This window comes from Eulemur rufifrons, chromosome 17 (assembly GCF_041146395.1).
Source record: "Eulemur rufifrons isolate Redbay chromosome 17, OSU_ERuf_1, whole genome shotgun sequence".
NCBI lineage: Eukaryota > Metazoa > Chordata > Mammalia > Primates > Lemuridae > Eulemur > Eulemur rufifrons.
Window position 1 is genome coordinate 25,364,158 of NC_090999.1, and position 18,591 is coordinate 25,382,748.

The window sequence follows — 18,591 nt, forward strand, 5'->3', positions numbered from 1 at the left end:
GGTGGTCAAATCCCTGCTATTTAAAATCGGGTGTATAGACCAGTAGCATTGGCCACCACCCATGATTTGGTTAGAAATGTAAAAGCTCAGGTTCCATCTCAGACCAACTGAATCAGATATGTAGTTTAACAATATTCCCAGGTGATTTGTATGCCCATTAAGGTTCCAAGTACTGGTCCAAAGGAGAAATAGCCACAAACACCTGGCACCTTTGTGGCCCCATCTTCCTGCCCTGTATTCTTCCCATGAGGAAATCTCAGCCCTTCTCTGCACATAAGATAAGGGAGGTGAGAATTTAGCTGACCGTTAGATGGTTATGTGGTCCAAACTCCAGGGTATTGAGTCAGGTTTAAGTATGGATCGAAAAGAAAGCTGTTTATGTTATGGTTTGAGACATGAAAAATGACCACCTAAAGACCGAATTGAGCCAAATCAGAAGTTTTTATTAGCTGGCCAGTGAGTACCCTTTTCCTGGTGGGGAAAGCTTGTCTCTGCTCCATGCAGCTTCAGCTGGCTTGGCCCCACAGAGACTGGAGAATAAGCTTCCAACAGGGCTCGTTCACATGGCTGGAGGATTGGCGCTCAGCTGGGGCTGTCCACCAAGTCCTTGGTTTTTCTCCATTTGGGCCCTTTGGCTTGGGCTTCCTCCCACCGTGGTATTGGAGTTCCAAGAATAAGTATTTCAAGAAACTTGTGCAGAAGTTGTAAAGCTTCTCATGGTCTAGCTTTTGAAGTCCCAGATGTCACTTCTTTGTGATTATCATTATTATTATTATTTTTAGGGCCAGAGTCTCACTCTGTCACCTACGCTGGAGTGCAGTGGCACGATCACAGCCTCCTGGAAACTTGAACTTCTGATTCAAGTGATCCTCCTGCCTCAGCCTGTCAAATAGCTAGGACTATGGGCATGTGCCGACATGCTTGGCTAATTACAAAAATTTTTTTGTGTGGAGACGGGGTCTCACTATCATGCCCAGGCTGGTCTCAAACTCCTGGCCGCAAGAAATTCTCCTGCCTTGGCCTCCCAAAGTGCTGGGATTACAGCTGTGAGCCACTGCTTCCAGCTCTGATTATCATTATTTTGTGTAGCTGTCTCTTTTATATCTATATCTAAGTGGCTGTCATGTAGTTTTGGACAGCACTAGTGTGGCACTACCTAAACAATCTTCTTCAGCAGTGATGCTATATGAGAATTTTTGACCTGGACTTCACCAGCTTGCTCAGGTACTATAAAATGAAGGAACAAAAAGCACTGTGCAAGTAGTGAATGAATAAGCTAAACTGTAGAGGACTGGACTGTGAGGAACAAGTTCATCTGAGGTCAAGAAGAGAAAGGTCAAGGTGGTCTCTAGCTCAGGCTGAGATCACAAAGATCAGGACTCTGATTGATCAAGCTACACTTGATCTCACAAGGAAACTGCACATAGAAATAATTAGCAGTGTTGGAAGTTAAGTAGCTGTTCCCCATGGTGAGAGTAGTCCCCGAATAGCACTTTCATCAGGGACTTTCCCAGCATGACAATCTATAATGGCCTCCTGCTCCCGTGGCTGGCTTTCAAAGTTCCCCAGAAACGGACTTCACAATAACTACCCCATGCTATTTCCCACAGTTTTCCAACATTCTTGGTCTAAGGCAGCTCCACCCTCTTCAAGACCTTGACTTATCAAACTCCATCAAGCTTCCTTGTCTTGCTGATGCTGTTCCCCCAGACAGAAAAGCTCTCTCTGAATTTTCCACTTAATCAAATCACATTCCTTCAAGGTATAGCTTCAGTGTTCCTCCTTTCACAAAGCCTTTTCTGGCCATTGTAGCATGGTTTTCTACTATACTCAAACATGTGAGAATTCCAACAACTTTCCATGTTCAACTCTAACCTAGTATTCTACCATTAGTTGGGCTACTTCTGGCAGCAACTGGTAAATCTAGCCACCAAAGAGCAACTTGTTCTCTGAACTCTGATAGCCCTACAAGCAATGTAAATAGGAGTCCTAATTGCTCTTGACTTTCCACTTCCCCCAGTCAACGAGAGGTTCCCTTTTTCTCCAACTCCTCTTCTCAGTACCGAGTTTTCCTTTTGGTCTTCTCTCTATTAGTCCTATTGCAAATGCCACAACAAGGAGAACCATTGAGGTGAAAGGCTCATGGTATTATCTTTCTCAGGGACGTGCACCTTTTAACGAGTGACTATAGCCTTTTTTGACCTAAATCAAATCAACATATATTTATTCAGCACCTGTTACATGCAAGGCAGTGTGTGAGGCTGTAGACATGCCAAAGCAGCATTAGACCTGACTTGTCCCCAAGGAACTTAAATTTTAGCTGGAGAGAGGAACCTGATATATATTAAGAATAATAAAGTACAAGTTTAATACTATTGATTTTGAACATAAGGTATCTTATGAAGAAATGTCTTAGGAAGAAATATAAGAAGCACCTGGTAGGTTATTCTTCTGTCACCAGGCTAGGCTGTTGTGGTTCTACTTGTACAGTAGGAATGGTTGTGAGGTCTCAGGGAAGCTGCGGCTAAGAGATGTTTAGGGTGGAGGTGGATGAAGAAGACGGTGGAAATTCTAACTCATAATGGCTGCAGGTGCAGTCAGGTGACTGAAGAAATTATAAAGGAGGTGTGAGGACATGGGAGATGTCATTGTGCTCTGTTTTAGTTAAACGGCCAGGTTTCTCAGGTTTCTTTGCCATGGTAATGTACCTCATCTCCAAATAGTGCTGTTGGTGTTTGGAGGATACAACCATTTCCATTTTCAGAGAATGGCAATCTAGATTGAGCCACGCTGAGAAACTGCTAGCAGGCATATCTTCCCTTGGGCTCTAGAGTGCAACAGAGGATATTGTGGTAGGTCAGGAACTGAGGAAAGAAAAATAGTAGCATGGGGAATGGAAATAAGGGAAAACAGATTTATAGAAAATGCAAAAGAGTTAATAAGTGGGGGAGGCATGTGGCATACATTTAAGTGAGACAGTTTTATATCTTTTAAAGCAAATTCTACCAACTCTTCATGTATATAGGGAGACCACACAGTGTTTGTTATAAAATTCAACTACAGTATATTTCTGGAGTTCCCCACTTCCCCTGTTCCCACCCTCTCAAAGAAACAAAAAACAGGCAAATTTGAGGGGCTGGTAGGCAAAATGAGTACAGAAGAATAATTCCACTAACTTAACATAGAATTGGAGCTGCGACATTTAATTCCAGGCCAGGCTTGCCGCCAAGTCCCACAGAAAGCAATCGCATGGCCAATGTTTAGCCACAAGTTAACACTGAAACGGAGTCCATCAGGATTTGCAAATCTGTATTCCTATCGGTATGGTTAACTACTGCATCTGGAGCTAAGTAGAGGCTATTTTAAAAGAGCTTAAAGCAATAGCTAACTGCTGATTCATTCATTCATTTCTTCAGTCGTAGTCTTTTCTTTGTGCTGGACTAACACTCTGTGCTTATTTCTCTTATAGTATTTATCACATTGTGTTGTTAGCATCACCAAATCTCATTTCTTTTCTTCGTGAGGACACACAGCTAGACTAACATTCCTTCCCTCTTTTGCTATTAGATATAGTCATGTTAATGACTTCTGTCAAAAGGAAAGTGAATGGATGTAGTGGATCCCATATACAGCCTGGACCAAGAGAAAACGTCTCCTGTAAAATCGTATGTACTCTTTTCTTCTTCCAGATGGCTGGAATGGAGACAATGCCCAGTGAAATTTTGTAATTTTCTATTTTTTTAAATGTCTTTATTTAGTTTTGGCATTAAGGTTATGCTGGTCTCATAAAGTGAGTTGGAAAGTGTTCCCTCCTCTATTTTCTAAAAGAGTTTGTGTAAGACTAGAGTTATTTCTTCCATAAATATTTGATAGAATTCACCAGTGAAACCATCTGGGCCTGGAGTTTTGTTTGTGGGAAGGTTTTAAATAATAAATTCAATTTACTTAATAGCGATAGGATTATTCAAATTTTTTACTTCATTTTGCATCTGTATTGGTAAGGTATATTTTTTCAAGAATTTGTTCCTTTCATCTAAGTTGTGGAATTTGTTGGCATATAGTTTTTCATAATGTTTACTTATTATTATACTTTTGATGTTTGTAGAATCTGTGGTAGTAACCCTTCTTTCATTCTTGATACTGGTTATTTGTGTTCTTACTGTGACTTTGGAAACCAAATGTTGAAAATGTTGAAGCCACAAGACCAGAAGCACCTGCTTCATATTGTTACACAAGAAATAAACATTTGTTATATTAAGTCACTGAGATTTGGGGAGGTTGGTTGTTATAGCAACCGGCATAATCTTACTTAATGCAGATTGTCATTATTGGTTTATATGTTTATATTCCTCACTCTACTGTGGGCTCCTGGAGGCCAGGGGCCATGATAATACTGATTTTGGCATTTGCTTCAATGCTTAGTACAATACTTGGTGAATATTAGATTTTTGATAAATGTTTCTTGACAATACATGAATGACTGAAATTGTTCCTATATATTTGTAGTTTAGACGTTTTCTTTCCCTGAGATGAGTGACTCAACTCCAACCAGGGGATTCAATCCCAACCAGATTGCTTTATTTTTTTCTTCCTCCCTTTCTTTTCCCCACTTTTCTCCTCCCTTCTTCTCACTGCTTTCTTTGTTCTGCCTTTATTCAGAACCACACCTGTGGATTACTCTAAGAGACCTTTTACTAAGGTAAAATCTCTTCAATTCTGATCTGCTAAAAGGGAATTCTGAATAATACAGACATGGGCTGGGCTTACCTTTGCTTTTGCTTTCTTATCCAAACATACAAACAAACAAACAAAGTCAACCAACTAAAGCACAACAGACTTTCAGAACTCTATGCAAATGACTATGTAAAAATGGATCCCAGGAAGGAATATTGAGATTACCTGGAAGAACAAACTTTTAAAGGATTCTTTTAGTGATATCAGGTTTAATCCCTTTGCATATAAATGATAGACTAATTACAAATTATATTTACTTAAAGTAGGTATCAGGTTCATATTTTGGTACATTTTAGCATATTTTCCTATAAAATAATTTCATCAAAAACATTTTGTGTGTACATTGTTAGAGCTTGGAGTGAGGTCACTGACTGGCTGGTGAGCTCACAAGGTTAGACAGTGTGCTACATGAGCCGCAAGATTTTGCTAACACCACAAGGGTATCTGGCCCAATGAGTGGAGTTTGACAGTAATCCTTGCTACAAATATAATGTTAACAAAACATTTTCTAATGCAGACTTTCACCAAATTGGATTAGTCCTCTTAAATAACAAGACAGCATTGGTGAGGGGCTCACTACGCTAAGTGAGATGTTAACAAATGTGGTACCCGTTGGACTCCATCTCTTGTCACCATTGCTTCTTCACCATAACCTTGAACACATGACCAACCTAGCCTCTAAACGACTGTGAAAGACACATGGAAAAGATTCAGGTCCTCTGAGGCCTTCCAAGACGAGTCAGCTTCCAGCCAACCTGCCAGCTGACCTCAGGCACACAGGTGAGCCAAAGCCAAGATCAACTGAGCATGACCCAGGTCAGCAGAACTACTCAGCTGACCCACAGAACAGTGAGAAATATTAGATTATTGTTTTACGCCATTATGCTTTGGGATGTCTTGTTATACAGCAATAGCTGACTGATGTAACCTCAATTGCAACAATGATGTTTACTACTCACGAATCCCCATTTGAGTGCATATCAAGGCTTTCCCTCATAGTGGTTTAGGCTCTAGGCTCTGGAGCCAAACTGCCTGGGGTTCGAATCCCAGTTTTTTTAACTTATTTAACTTTTCCTAGTGCCTAGCAACTAGTGCTAGGCATGTTAAATAAAATGCTATGTTGCCAGCTCTGTGGCAAGTGGCACTTGGGATCTCCTTCTAGTCCTTCAATAATTCTGTGACTTAGATCATATGACCTCTGTTTAGTAGATGTGGATACCAAGGTTCAGAGAATTTGCACAATATCAGAGTTAGTAAGCTACAGAGCCAAGATTATGAACTCAGATCTGACTATACTTATAATCATTCTATTATTAATACCTGGCCACAGCAGCATAGCTAGTTTGGCCTTCTTTTGGATATTTGGTCCCAGCTTCAGCTTTTTCCTCCAGTAGGATTTTCAAAAAGAAATTTAGAAATCTAAGTAGTATTACCAGAGCAGGAGAGGATGTAATGGAGAAAAATGTGAGCTGTGCCAAGCACTGGGTTTCCCCTTATACTTGCCTAAAGTTACCTTGAAATTAAAATCCTGTTTATATACATCAGTTTTGGTCATGAGAAATGGACACAAAGGAAAACCATAATGGCTAAATCTCATTTGTTTAGTGCATTAAACATGTCCTTAAACCAGGCTTCCTGGTTGGACATGAGGATAGAGGCAGGAATGAACTCAGCTGAACTTGTAGCATGTGAGTTATGGATTTTTCAAAGAAATGCAGTTTTATTTGGATAAATAATATTTCCATGGAAAAACTGGTGTTTGGAAATCCTATATTTAGCCATCACCACTTCTCCATTTCCTGCTGAAGTATATGGAATTATAAATTGAATAAATTGCTTAAGCAACACCTTATAGGCTTTTTTCATTATTAATTTCGTTGGAAAGACAACAATGATAGAACAATCCTAAATTCTGGATTCCAGGATCTCTATGAGTGAGATTTTATAATCCCTTCATTCATCTGGATTTTCCCTTCCAAGTTTTGATTGTTTTCACTGACAGACAACAACATGAACATGCTCAGCTTGTCCCTTTCTTGTACACATGCTAACAAGTCATTTAAAAAAAAAACAAAACTCAAACCAATGGGAGTTAATTCTATGGGAGTAGACTTTGGAAAAAGCCTGCATAACCCACAGCCTGGATAACAGGCCTCTGCACTCTGGATTCTGTTCTGAATGTACTTTTCAAAATGTTCAGTTCCTGTTTTCCTTTACTCTATCCAGTAAAGGAGAACCAAACTGCCATTTAACAGTTCATGCCTGGAACCAATCATAAATGACCCAGGTTTTTCTGTCTTTTATGTGTACATCAGAATCCTACAGTGCCTCCTCCAAACATTTGGGAGCTGTAATTCGCCACAGGAGTGCAAGACTAGTAACTTCATGTATATGGTGATGAATGTCTCCGCTAAAATTGATGGACAGCATTCCATGTTGGGAGCTTCCTTGCTGAGAATCAGCCATTGTTGCATGCACCCAAACCCCCATTCCCAAGGATAGGCCAGTGCCAAGTCCAGACTCATGGACAGATAATTATTATCATAGTAAAGTAACTTCAAAGAAAGACTGGAATTCTGTGGCCATGAGATCACGGTAGATCTGAATGAAACTTTTGCAGTGTTTCATTAGTTTTTCCCTGGAATAGTGCAGGAAGTGGCATGCATGAGGCTTTCTGGCTCACAGATTTGCTGTGCTTCTGGCTGAAAAAAATATTGAAATCTTAAGAAATATGTTTATTGTGCCCATATCTTAAGAAGCTTTTACTTGATCTTGGCAGGGCAAGCCGCTGTTTGAACAATTGAAAACATCTTTTTTAACTGTTTCCAGAAAGCATTTGCAAACACCCTGAAGTAAGGTTACATACTTACAATTCAGCTCTAAGCCTCAATTAAGGCTGTTGTTGTATAGTGTTTGCTGCCTCTAACAGCCTGACACCATAATAATATTACACAGTATCCCGAGATAATGAGAAGAATGCCTCACATCTGCTTATACTCAGAGAACAAAAGGGAATTGGAAGGATGTGTCCTGTAACACTTGCAAAGCGCTGCCTTTGCTTGTGGGAGACACAGGGTGGATTTTCCCAGGAATTATTTTGCTGCCATCCGGGGACAATGGCATAATGTTCTAGAGAAGTTGGAAAAAGCTTAACATAGAGATAGACCACTCAGGCTGGGGGCTTGGCAAGAGTGACCTCATTAAGGGAACCATTTCTAAATAAAGAATGATTTTTTTAAGTTAGTTTATTAAAATAAGAAGAACTGGTTTCAAGTGGATGGTGGAGAATACTCCAGAGATAATGAGTCTTTCTGACTTGGATCTTTGCTCTAATCTGCTCTGATCTCCAATGCTGTCCTCTGGAACCAACCGATGGGGAATGATGTTGACTATGCCCTTCTAATACTTTTAGCAATAGACTCTTGAAAAGAGGTGTGAGATGAATTGTCCTTATGCAATATTCTGCTTTCTTGGGGTCATACTCTTCAGGGACAAGGATCATCCTTCTAAGTCTTCATTAAGTAAGGACTTGAGACATGACAAGGAGAAATAACCCACAAATAGAACACAGCAGGTAGGAGAAGGCATAGCAAAAACAGAACCCAATGTGCATGCTTCCGGGCTGCGAGGCAATGCTGTGCTTTTGCCTGTTTAATATCACTGTAGGAAAAAATATGATTGGGTTATTAATTAACTGAAAAAGAGGAAACAGTAATTGACCATGGTAGACACTCATTGGTTGACTTTCCAGTACTTTCTAGTCTTACCCTTTCTCTCTTCCAACAGAACTCTAAATTTCCTCCCTTGCAATTTATTAGGTATTGTCCTGATTTGGATACCCCTGGAAGCAAACCCGACAGAAATACTTAAGTAAAAGTGGTTTATTTGGTAGAAATAATGGTAGGAGGGGTGGGGAAGTGAGACAGGGAAGAGAGAAAGTCAATAAAGGGTATGTGCTACAGTCTCAATATTTGTGTCCCCCCGAATCCATATGTTAAAATCCTAACCCTTAAGGTGTTGGTATTAGGAGGTGAGGACTTTGGGAGGTGATTAGGTCATGAGGGTGGAGCCCTCATGAATGGGGTAGTGCCCTGATGAAAGAGACCCAGAGAGCTCTCTTGCCCACTTTACCATGTGTGGAGGCAGCAAAAGGACGGTTGTCTATGGAGAAGATGGCCCTCACCAGACACTGAATCTGCTGGTTCCTTGATCTTGGAATTCCCAGACTCCAGAGCTGTGAGAAATAAAATTCTATTTTTTATAAGGAACCCAGTCTATGATATTTTGGTATAGCAGCCCAAACAGACTAAGTGTGCTAACCAACCACTGTGAGCAGCTGGAGCTCGAAACCCCTGGGAAACTCTGGAATGGTGTGTAGAATATATCTCAGAGTTATTCCAACCAAAGAGAGAGGTTGCTCAGACAAATCTGCCAATTCCCTGCTAATCGTTAGCTGGGGGGGCTGCTTCTGAGGGCATTGACTTTGGATCTTCTAGCTTGCCCTGTGCATGGGCCAAACATGTTCCTGGAGTCAGAAGGGGGAAAAAAGGGGAGGGGGTGCTTCAAGCAGAGAGTAGCAGGTGTTTGCAGGAAGCAACGTTGGCTGAGTAGGTTGAGTACTGTGTGGTGTGTGTGGGCACCAATAGCACTGCTTCAGGGCTTGATCCAGCCCCTCCCCTCCCCCTGCCATCTCAAGGGATAGATTTTGATTGGCTTAAAGGAATCTGCATAGTCCATTCACTTGGACACTGCTATTGAATTGCTATTTGGGCACATGACTCAAATCAGTCTATGTCGGGAATGAGATTCAAATCTCAGACTTCAGTTGGCTGTTGCAAAACTCAACTCTCTCGTCCCCATTAGATATGAAGAGGCACGAAGACTTGGAAATTGCTAGCAGCCGTCTTGGGAGTACATGAGGAGAACCAGCTGAGTCTGCAGTCTCATAGCCAAGGCTGGAGGTAGACAAATGGTCCCAATCATAGAATTTGAGCCCAGAAGTAAGGCTTATATAAAGCTGCATCAGTTTTCCAGGGCTGCTGCGACACAGTACCAAAAACCAAGTGGCTTAAAACAACAGACATTTATTGTCTCACAGTTATGGAGGCAAGCAGTTGGCAGGGCCATGTTTTCTCTGATGGCCCTAGGGGAGAATCCCTCCTTGTCTCTTCTAGCTTCTGGTGCTTTCTGGCAATCCTTGGTGTTCTTTGGCTTGTAGATGCATCACTCTGATCACATGGCTATCTTTTCCCTGTGTGTCTTCACATTGTCTTCCCTCTAGGCATGTCTGTCTCCGTGTCAATATTTTCCCTTTTTATAAGGACACCAGTCAGATTGAATTAGGGCCCACCCTAATGATCTCATTTTAACTTGATTACCTGTATAAAGACTCTGCTTCCAAATAAGGTCACATCCAGAGATCTTGGAAGTCAGGACATCAAGAAATCTATTCTGAAGACAAAACTCAACCTATAACAGAAGCCAAACCTACTTAACTATGATAGAAAAGCAATTTTTTTTTTTTTTTTTTTTGGTTTAAGGGCATTTGGGTTGAGGCTTTCCATCGCCCTCAATGACATCTTACATACTGATTCCTTGACCTGTGTTTATGAATGAAAAAAAACCAAAAACCCCAAATCAAGTGAGGGACTTTGCTCCTGAGAGTTAACGTGGCTGGCATCACCAGAGCTTGTGAGCAGGCACCAGCGTGACTGTATGCATAGCCGAGGTACTCAATACAAAAGTGTACAAAGGGCCTCCTTTCATTCATTGATTTAACAAGTATTTCCTGAAATCCTGTCTTCTCTTCTCTCTGTGCCAGGTACTATTCTAGGCACTAGGAATATAATACGAAGCAAAAAGGACACACTTCCCTGTCCTCATGGAGCTTACATTCTAGTAGGGGAGACAGAGAAATCAGTAAAATGTGGAGCATATTGGATAATACTATAGGCATAGGAAGTGTCAGGGAAACTTGGAATTTTAGCTCATATGGGTAGAGTAGGCCTCTCTGGGAAGATGACATTTGCTTAAAAATGTCACACCCAAAGGAAGTGACGTAGTTATCCATATAGATGAGTTCTGATGGGAACATGGTATCCATTCTGGGTGTAATTGGAAGCATAAATGGGTTAAAAGCAGGAAAAGCTTATCCGCAGAGGAGAGGCTCTCTATCTCCTCCAGGGCACTATAGGTAGCAACTTTTGCATTTTGAAGGGAATTTGGTTTATTTCTACCTGGCCTGCCTGAGACACCTGGAGAACTGTGCAAACCATTAAGTTTGTAGAAAATTGGTCGTGGCGTAGGTTGAGTCCATGGGCCATGACAGGCTAAATGTGGCTTTAGGAGCTTTATTTTTTTTTTTTTTTTTTTTGAGACAGAGTCTCACTCTGTTGCCCAGGCTAGAGTGAGTGCCGTGGCGTCAGCCTAGCTCACAGCAACCTCAAACTCCTGGGCTCAAGCGATCCTCCTGTCTCAGCCTCCCGAGTAGCTGGGACTACAGGCATGCACCACCATGCCCGGCTAATTTTTTCTATATATATTTTTAGCTGTCCATATAATTTCTTTCTATTTTTAGTAGAGATGGGGTCTCGCTCTTGCTCAGGCTGGTCTCGAACTCCTGAGCTCAAACGATCCGCCCACCTCGGCCTCCCAGAGTGCTAGGATTACAGGCGTGAGCCACCGCGCCCGGCCTTTAGGAGCTTTAGAGGCTGAGACAGCACTTACCAGCCATTGTGAGTATTCTCTCTGACTTGAAGGTTTCAGTACTACGAAAAGGATTAAGAAGGACCAAGTCTGTTGTAATGTCCCCTGTGGTCTATTATATTTAACAGCAAAATATTGGCTTTCTAAAACACCCAGACATACAAAGTGTGGCTATGTGAAGTGTGCAAAGGCCCAAGACTGATCCTGTGAGCACCCCATGAAAATAAGTGGTATCCCTCTGGCTGTAGTCTCACAAGCTCTTCGGGATGGATGAGATAATGTACAATGTTTTAGACTTAGTTGACTGTACTATTTACATGAAAGACTCTTCATGTTCCAAAATAATGTTGAGAAGGATAATTTGTCACTTTGCCAGTTTGTACCACTTAGCATAACACTTTTTTAACAACTCCAAATTAAGACAGCAACCATCAGTTAAGTAAATAAGGATTTACTCTAATGCAGTTGGTAAAAATAGTTATACTCTACTACATTATTTATTGCTGCTGGATAGTAGCTACATGAATAGTAAATGATTGTGAGTTTCCTGTGTAATGGTAATAGTAATGATGAATGCTTGCATACTTGGATAGGAAACTTCAAAAATGTCTCCTCTGTAGGCAAAATTAAGTTATTGAAATTTGCAATTGATATGTTGTTAGTTAAGGTTTAAGTTAACATGCTAAAAAAATAAAAATAAAAGCAAGAGAGCATCCCAAAATTCAGAGGCATTAACAAGAAATAAGCTTGTTTCTTTCTGCTGTAGCAGTCTAGAGATAGATGAGCAGTCCAGGGTGGGCAGGTGGTTCTGTTCTCTAAGGTTACCCGGAGCTAGGTTTCTTCTGTCTTGTTCTGCCATCCTTTAGGTTGTTGTCCTCAGCTCCTTAGTTGAAGCTGACTTACTATCACTGTGTTTGCTTTCCATAATTTAAGAAGGGTAAAAGAGTATTTAGAGAAGAATCTTCCTTTTTAATGACACAACCTGGAAGTTGCACATATCTCTTCAACTCACACCAAGTTGGCCAGAGCCTACCTGCAAAAAAAAAAAAAAGAAAGAAAGAAAAAGCCAGAGACATCCCTAGCTGTGTGGTCATGTTCTGTGTTTAAACTCCTGGGATTCAAATATAAAAATAATGAAAGTTAGAATGGATGTCAGGAGACAATTAGCTTAAGTAAAAGTGCTGTGGCTTCCAGCATGTGAAGGAATGATATTTGGACTATAAGGCTGATAAAATTTTGGAAGGTTTACTTAAGAACCACCAGGTAGTGATAGTATGATGTTTTCCTCATGGTCTTACAGTTCGGTTGGAAAGATATGCAATTCAATAGAAATTAATGATCAGGTGTGAAGATGTATTGGGGAGACATCGAGTACTGTAAGAACACAGGGCAGGAGAACCTAACCTAGTCTTGGGACAAAGGGAACAGTGATGGCTTCCTGGGGGGATTGATGCTGGGCTGAGACTTCTGTGGAAGGTATTGGTTGGGTGGAAAGTGGAAACTGTTCCAAGGGTGGGGATCAGAGACGCGGTGTAACTTTATCTAAGGAATCTTCCAAAGACAGAAGTCGTTTAACAAGACTGCTGCAAAGAATCTTACCCCCAAGGCAGGAGCAAAGGGAAAGCTATGTAGAATTTATCCAGAAAGGAAGTAGGATTACTGAGCTGGAAGGAAATTTTCTTGGCACCAGTCTTGTAGCAAAGTATAGAGTCTTGATGAGCCCCAGATTCTGGGTCATCTGCAGTGATTTGAAACATGGACCTGGTTATTGTTTGGCTGCAAGCACCAATAAATCGATCAAGCTTTTCAACAAGAATTAGAATATTCCTATAATTCTTCATTAATCATGTCTTTTGGAAAGGTAGGAAGTGGTAGAAACCACATCTGTTTGGTTGTTTGGCACCAAAGTATTAGCTCTCCTAGTGTTTATCTGGTGTTTCTTTACTAAAAAATGTTGTAAGTTTGAATCATGATGAAATCTATTTTATTTGGAGAGGTGCTTTTGAGAATGAATAGCAAATTGTCTTGGATAAAACAAAAGTCAGGAAAAAATATTGTAAGATAATGATTGGGTAGAAATGGAGGAACTTACTTGAATGTTTTTGCTAGTTTGGAACAAAACATCTCAATTTTTCCTACCTCAGAACAAGCTATCTCCTTTTTTTTGTATGTATATTTTTATTAGGTTTTGGTTAAAGTGAAGATTCTGAGCTACTGCATGCTTTTAGTTTGATCTTTCTTAAGATTATTTATCTATAAGCACTTACTGAGTGCATACTATGATTAAGCGCTGCTAGGTATGCCGGGGGTTGCAGGCTCTAGGTGGTACTAGACACTAGGTGTTAAGGCTCTGACAATGCAAAGGCAAACCCATTTCATGCCACCATGAAGCACAGCGCTGGACTTGAAGCATACCACACTCAAGTTTTACTTGTGAAATGCCGTATGTCTTTGGCTGGTTATTCAACCTCTCTTCCCTCGTGTTACCCTTCCCCCTTTCCTGCTTCATTCCCACCCTATGGCCAAATCCTACCATTTCCAGTTCTTTCACTGTGGCTAGGATATGATTCTTGTTTGACACACCAGGAGTTTCTTTTCCAAGACTGTTTTGAGAAGGGTGATTCTGAAAGTATTTCCTGGAAGGAGGGATAGCTTCTCCATCGTAGTCCCTCCATGTTTTTCCTCCTAAGATACCAACTTAGGTATCTCTTGGAATTCACTGTCAAACTGAGGCCACTTCCATTGCCCGCTGCACATCAGAGACATGCTAGGTAGAAGAACGAAATATAGTGAGGTAATTTCTCCCAGCATCTTACAGGATAGTGGCGTGGAGCAGGCCCTATTATTGCTATATGCTAGGCACTGTGTCTCATATATTACCCCACTCCACATAAGGAACCACCCAACAGTCACGCATTATTATTCCCATTACATGGATGAGGAGGTTGAGGGCCAGAGAGGCTATGTAACAGCTGTTCCCATGGAGCAGGATCCAAACCCACCTCTCTCACACTCCAGCGTCCATGCTGCTTCCCCTTAAAATGTTTTTCCTTGAACTGGTGAAATCCAGACACCTAACTAGCCTGGTTGGGTGAGTCCTGGTCCTTTTAGGAATTCAGGTGAATCCCAGCCGTCTGGGAGAGTAAACTCCTCCAAGACTGGAGCAAAAAGGGACAAACTGAACTGAGAAAGGAAGTTGGCTAGAATATTATTGCTTAAGCTGCCGTCTCACTGGCAAGAATAGATCATTTTTGTTTAGCAAAATAATTGGAATTCATCACCCCATCCTCCCTTCAGTTGGACCTTAAAGACACTAATAAAACATTTCCTTTTTAAAAAATTTCTGGGGTTTTGAAAACTTGTTCCAAATTTATGTCCAGACCAGGTGTGCAGAGAATGCATGTGATCACCTTACACATAGCAGACGTGTTCTTGCCCTGCACGTTGTGTTGCAATTGTCCCCCATTGACTGGGCTTCTGGAAGGTAGGGGGACAACTTATTCATTGTGGAATCCCTAGCACCCAGTGTAGCGCCTGGCATATGGCTAAGTGAATGTTCATCGAAATTAACCAGGAATCCAGTTTAAATTTAAATAGACAAATGTCGATCAAGTCATTTCAAACTTCCTCTGTTCCTGGGGAAAGTGTGAGCTTAGTTTACTTTTAGTTTTACCGGTACAGCTGGCATTGGCTTTGTGCCATATCCCACCTTCTTTAGGGGAAAGCCCATTAGCTGTGACAAACGGATTTGAGGGGCTACAACTCCTGGTGGTCCATTGAAGAACCTGACAAGTGGATAGTAACATTTGTAACATGTCCATCCTATCTATGAATGTAACTGTCAACCTTTCCAAGCAAAAAATGAAATTTGGAGGGAAATTAGGGGAAGCCTGTAATAATCTTGAAATATATTAAGTTTGGAGAGCTGCTTGGAAAATGATTAACTTTTCACTAGCACAGGAAGAGCAGAAAGCACATGAATGAGGACAGCTGCTCTGTGGTCTGAGCGGGTCTATTTGCATTTTCGCTGTTAGGATAGCTATGGCCTTTTTATTTATGTTGGGAGTGCTCTGGTGGTTAAATTCAATGATTTTCTTTATTGTGACTTGCAGATCAATCTCCTCCATGGTTGTTCCATTTAACCTGTATTCCCTGGGTTATTTCTTAAAGCAATTTATTGAACATTATCCTAAATTGAACTGCATTTACTATCCCCTGACCCAATTACTTAAGTGATGCACATCCATTTGATTTTGATCATCTGCTCTCTTGCTATTTGCTTTCCCTCTAATTTTACTATTAGTTGCAAAAGAGACTATTTAGTTCTGGACTTCCTTCGTTTCCAAACCACTCTCTGTTTGAGCAGTAAAACTCATCAAGGCAGCTCTTCTAATTTGAAAAATCCCAGTTCTTCCATCTGAGCATGGTTTCTGTCAACAATTCCATTCTACAAAGATTTATGGAGTGCCTACCTTCTGATAGAACTCAGCTAAGAGCTATTGGCTTGCCCCCTTTCTCCTTTGGAGTGAGTTTGCTAGGCAAATTGTCTCTGATCTCTGAGTAGGGTATCTTAGCTCTGGATCCTGTCAGATGGTTTTCCAATACCAGTGTCAACTCCTCTGGGTTCCTTTCAACACTCTTGTCACAGTGCACAGCAAATGTCCAGCAGGTTAGTTGGCTGCAGTCATTTGTGTGTTCATGTGTTTGTAACTTCCAATTCATGAACAAGCTCTGTTCCTCCAGATGTTCCCCTATCCTTACAATGGTTTCTACTCTTTGTCTACTAACATTTGTATAATATGCTTGGTCCTGGTTCATGTCTTGAACCATTAAAAAAAATTGAGTGTCAATACAATTTGTCATTTCCCATCCTTAGGATTTTCACTTTAAACTTCTGAACTTAAGAAAGATTCACCATCTTCCTTCATTTCACGTAACCCTTGTAAACCAGCACTATGTTTTTATTGGCCTTCAAACAGAAGTAGAGCTAGCGGTGGGAATGGAAATGATTTTCTCTGGGAAACCTGATTATTTATACTACATGAGTGAAGACATCTTTAAACAGGTCTCCCTTCTGGTCTTTTCCAATTTCTACCCGGGAGTGAAAGCGACATTTTGTTCAGCTTACCCATTATTTGCTAATTCCCACCTCCATCTTGTGAGGTCAATGCTGCTGTCACCAATTTGCTGCTTAAATCCCATTAGGACCAGTTCCCCACGTAACCCACAGAGAGCCCAGTTGCAGGTGGAGTTCTCCTTGCTTGAGGTGTCCGACCCTGCAGAGTCCCAGTCAGTACTAACAGGATTTGAGCTGTTCTCATGAGGCGGAGGAAAGATCTTGTCTAAAGCCACTTAGTAATTCAGTGGCTGAAAACCCAGAAATTCCATATTTGTGGATATTTGCCCTGATCACTCAACCATACCATAGTTCAAGCTGCAGGTTATATTTTGAGTGACAGCGATTTGATTCAACCATGACATTGAACAGGAGATTGAATTACCAGGGTGTCGAGTTTACCGATGAGAAAGACAAAACAAATAGAAGAACTGGTAGCAATAGAGAGAGGCAGAATTTGGTGGCAAATGGAAGGAAATGGAATCAGTCTGTGATGGGAAAGAGCTGAGACTGTGGCGATTATGCTCATGAGCCTATGAAGCATTTTTTAAAGCCATGTATAGTTCGGGTCCTCTGCGAAATGCTTTCTATGTTATAGCAAAAATAGGGCCCTGCTTCTTAGCAAAATTAAAATTAAAATTAAAAAAAGAACACTAAAATTAAAAAACAGAAACAAACCTATATGTTTGAAAACATGACCTTTGGCCTTAGAAATGCTTCTCCTTTTCTTTGTTTTTGGATTTATTCTATGGCAAATGGAGAAGGGTTTGATTACTCTCATTTTATCCCTGGCCCCTTTCCTGGTAGTGTCTGGATTCTCTTAGTGGTGTGAGGATATGGTCATTTGACAAATAACTGGAGGAAATATGACAATTTTTTTTGTTTGCAGTTGTATTGTATTCCAAAAGGAAATGTGGTTCTTCTACAAGTTTACTATGATCTTAAATATCTGGGCTCTGATACAACTGTGCACTCATAAAAGGGGGAGTCCAGGCACAGCCTTTTGAATATTAGGTGCTAAATATTCTTTTTATGGAATATGCTGATTTTCTCCATTTGAGATTCAAAACTTTGTGTAAAAATATTCTTCTCCACTGAGGAATAGCTTTTTTTTTTTCCCCTCTAAAGAATTAAAGAGGAATATCTAATGTAAACACTTAGTCTGGTGTGAATAATTTCATTCTTGGCTGTAAGAAGCTTTTGAAATAGGTTCATTTAAAGGTTTGAAGTTTTGCATGCAAAATATAATGTTTCAGAACTTCTCAACTCTCACATTGGGTACAGCATATTTGACAATAAGAGATCAATGTTCTCTGTTCACTGTCAGCTATATACATTTCCCTTTCAATTTATTTGTTTCAGTAGAATGAGACTGGCTACTTTTGGCATTTGGCATTCGTTATAGTAGCTTGTATTTTTTCCAGATGACTTTAGTGTATATGTCAGCACTATGTACATAGAACTCTATTTTTTTTTTTTTTGAAAAAAGCGAAATTCAAGCTAACTCTTTTATATAGAAGAAAATAAAGCCATATGGAAAGATTTCATTTTTCAAGTGTAGTTTTAGAGGACAGAAAATTTAAATTCTGCTTTTGTAGAAAGCAGGTTGAGCTTGTTTTGTGTCATTGTCACTATTGACGCTAAGTTTGCACTCGGAGCATTGCCCTGACTCTTGGCTTCATCATGCTCAACATATCTTCTGCCCTTGTGTTTAGACAGATGTGAGGGGTAAGCAGGACTCGGGCAGGTATTTTGGACGGCCCAGCAAAGTCAGTCATTCTTGGAAACTGATGCAATCTAGGTTTCAGAAGAGACTGTAAAGCCCCAAAGACCTTTATCTGTTCCACAATGATGCATTGGTGGAGGGGGGCCTCCATCCAAACAATGGCATCTGTGGCCCCTGGTGGATTGACACTTGTAGGCCAGCTAAAGTGGAAAACACTTTCCCAAGATAGCTGGACCGCCTGCATTTGGGGATCTTACCACTTTGTAGAATTTAAAGAAAACTCTCATGGAATCACGGAATAAAGATGTCA

General features: G+C 40.7%; 1 non-coding gene across 1 annotated transcript; it reads left to right on the top strand.

The window, feature by feature from the left end:
• The first annotated feature begins 5,069 nt into the window (after positions 1-5,069).
• Positions 5,070-5,221, top strand: LOC138398526 (small nucleolar RNA SNORA62/SNORA6 family). Its single transcript, XR_011236005.1, has one exon. It is a non-coding gene; the product is annotated as a small nucleolar RNA SNORA62/SNORA6 family (small nucleolar RNA).
• Positions 5,222-18,591: the final 13,370 nt, after the last annotated feature.